The sequence below is a fragment of the Cupressus sempervirens genome, chromosome 5 (assembly GCF_028749045.1).
Source record: "Cupressus sempervirens isolate cs-2001-9-10 chromosome 5, ASM2874904v1, whole genome shotgun sequence".
NCBI lineage: Eukaryota > Viridiplantae > Streptophyta > Pinopsida > Cupressales > Cupressaceae > Cupressus > Cupressus sempervirens.
In genome coordinates, this window is record NC_143122.1 from 707,764,803 (window position 1) to 707,768,630 (window position 3,828).

The following is a 3,828-nucleotide window of genomic DNA, read 5'->3' on the forward strand; positions in this document are numbered from 1 at the left end:
GGTATTTGTGTTTAAAATATGAAGATGATGTAAACTGATGAAATGTGTAGAATTGTATGAATTTTATGCCTATAATTTTTATTATTTTTTTGACTAAGAATTTATTCATTTTATTTTATTTTGAAGTCCATTTTTTAACTGTAAAAAATATAGGATGTAGTTCCCGTCAAACAAGTATGTGCAAATCATCTTTTTTTGTTATGATTTGAAAATATTTTATAGATGACATGTATAGCTAGTGCACAAAAAAAGAAATAATTATTTTTGATGTATATTTTCTTTGTTATAAGTACTCAAGTTCGACCTTGTCAGAATCCAACAATTTTTTCCTCCCGTCAAAAATTCCCTATCAAATCTATACCTTCTTGAAAAAAATTACATATTCATGAAGAGGATTCTCTCCTCTAGTGATAAATATTTTTTTTTAATTTTTTTGATATGATTTACTATTTTTTTTCATTTTTTGAGAGAGCATCTTCTGAAATGTTGAAATATCGACTTATAATATTTTTAGATTATAGCATATTATAACTAATCAAAACACTCAAAAATTTATATAATGATGATATTGAATCTAAAATCTATAAAAGGGTATTTTTAGTTTTTTTTTTAAATTGAGTTTTGATAGAGAAATGAGATTTGACCAAAACAGGTTTTTGTATCACAAACGGTGACACAGATCTATGCTTTTACCTGACTATTAGGGTAAAAGGAGAAAACTATCACTAAAATTCAGGTTCAAAATGGTAAGACCAATTCACTTAGCTCCACTGTCCTATTAGACCCAAAGATGATATCTTTAGATTGAGAACCAAATGTTTCTCTAATTTTTCCTTCATAAACTCTTCAAAAAAATGTCAAATGAATTTTCTAACTGTAATTTGTCAAACATGATACACACATACAAGTACAAAGAATATCAAGATTCCAGCACTAAGGAAATCCAATTAGTACAAAGGGAAGTACTAATGCATGATCTTTTCAGTGTGGAAATCTCTTGGGTTTAGTTCCTCCTTTCTCTAACAAAAATAATTGTAATGTAATGAAAGTAGATTGACTAATTTGAGGGAAATTAATGAACAACACATATGATGACTATGCACATGAAAATATTAGATATGATACATCAAAGTAAATTCTATGAAATGGAAACTAAAGAATCAAACTCACCTTGAAGTTTAGTAGAGGATGCAAACTTAGAATTTGAAATGTACTGTAAAACTATACCAAAAATTAGAAAAGAGATGGATATGGAATCAAGAAGTTGAGATCTATAGGTTTGAAGATTTGGTGGTCATGGGAACATGTCAAAATGGAGGGTCCAGGTCAACTTCAACTTAGACTTGGGCTGAAAACAAGAACTAGGTTTTGAGAATCTTGAAAGTAAAGAATATCTAGGCAAGGGATGACCTAGAGGGAAAGAGATGAGCTTGTAAGGTTTGAGGTCATCCTTAACCCTTCTCATGTTGAAAATCTACAAATCTAGAACTCTCATAGAAACCAAAAACAAATTTGAATTTTGAAATCATCACTCCCAAAACTTGTGAATATGCTCCTACACACAAGAAACATGGTATTTTGTTGGGGGAGGGAATTTCCTTGGTCAATGACCCATTTAGGAATTAACCTTGAAATGAGAAAGCATATAAAACAAAGAAAAATATAAATATTCACCTTAGTTTCCAAATCTATATGGATGTATTGAATGATAGTGTATGATGTCTTCACAAATGGAATAGATCTACAAATTATAAATCCTAGATCCATGGATGTATCTTTAATTTTGAGTTCTTCAATGATAAATTCTTGTGCAATGTTGATGATTGTATTTTGCCTTCCTTGATGGCCAACTCCACTATCTCCAGTAAATAAAGAAGCTAGATCTATGTATGGAAATGCATGATTGATGAAATTAAATGAGGGCCTTCAATGAACCATTGCTTTCTTGGATTGAACTCCTTAAATACACCTTGAAATCTTTCTTTTAAATGATGTCTCTAATTAAGGAATTAATCATGTTCTCAAAATGATAAAACAAGTGGAATTTTTTCCTATTAATAGTGGATAATCAAATGAAGTGAGTAAGCATCCTTTTATAATGATTTTGGGATAAAAATTAGAGGGTTTTACTACACTAGGTGAGGTACAAAATGAAAACCCTCAAAAAAATATCAACATCCAAGGAAAAATACATGGGGTAAGGGAAGACCTCTCCCCTTACTTGAGGTAAGAGATGACCTCACCCCTACCTAGGGTAAGGGATGATCTTGACCCTTACCTAGGGGTTTTTTCAAATTGGGATTCCGTTTAAGATCTTGGGGATGGATAATTTAACAATGGTTAAAAATTGGAAGAAACTTAGAAAAAGAAAATGGTTCAAGCATCAATGCATCTATGTTCTAGGAGATCACTAAAATGGGGCCTAAGAAGCCTTTAGAGTTTCAAAATTAATGGGTGCTAAATTTTAAGATGATACATTTAGCCCCCATTTTATTAGGAGTATGAAAAAAAGTTAAACTCATGATAAAGTAGGTCAAATGCATAATATGATCTTGTCAAAGCTGAGGAGAAAAATAAATAATCAAGCTCACAATAGACTTGAGTCCTTGTCAAATACAAAATCATGACAATAGAAACAAAAATAAATAAAAATAGAAAGGGGCATGATTCACATTGACACCTAATAATATTTGTGTATCTTATTGTGAATCACACAAAAGATAGAATTGAATGGTTTAGCAGGTTTGTGTGCCATGCTAGTCAATTATATATTAAAAAAGGTCCTTCTTGGACCTTTACCTATGTGTGTATGCATGTACCTCATGAATGGATCAGGGTTCATTGTATCCATGATGATTATTTATCTATGCACCCTACAAATTAATATATCTATCACCATGGGGATTGTATATGTTTGTGTATCTGAGGATAGGTCAAATGGTTTAGTGAATTTTTTTTATTCTACTCAACCAATCCTAAATGTGTGAAAGGGAAGAGAAACTAGCCTAGAAAATTTTATTATTATAGTAAACCCTATCCATTATTCTTGAAGTGAACATTAAAATATATGAAATAAGGAGGCTATGTATGTCCCCCTTAAGATGGAAAAATAAGCGTTATTTTTTCATTGTAACAAAGCAATGAAAAATTATAAAGCAATTTCAACATCAAGATAATGTCCACAAGAAATGCCCAATTGAAGTCAAAGAGATCATAACTCCTATGACACTATGGAAAAGAAGAATACAAAGAGATACCATGCAAGAAGTGAAAAAGGAAATCCTTGTGAAGAATGACATACTACTAACGCTCTAAGGTAAGGGATTTATATACCATAGAAACCCAATTACAAACAATGACCAAGCTTACAATCAAGGATGCAGATACTTGATTTAAACCATCATTTCTATGTATGATTAATGGATGTCACATGATAGATAGATATAGCTTAACAAAGGGAAAAGTGGATTCTTGAGAGAATGAGAGAGATGGATATTATTCAGTATCTTTTTGTGAACCACATAAAAGATAGAATTGAATGGTTTAGCAAGTTAGTATGCCATATCAATTATATAAAATAAAAAATAAAAAATATCTTCTAGCACCTTTACCTATGTTTGTATATGTGTACCACATGAATGGATCAAAGTTCATTGTATCCATGAGGATTATTTACCCATGCACCCTACAAATTAATCAATCAACCACCACAGAGATTGTATATGTTTGTGTATGTGAGGGTAGGTCAAATGGTCTAGTAAATTGTGTTATTCTAGTCAACCAATCCTAAAAGTGAGAAAAGGAAGAGTAACTAACCTATAAAGTTTT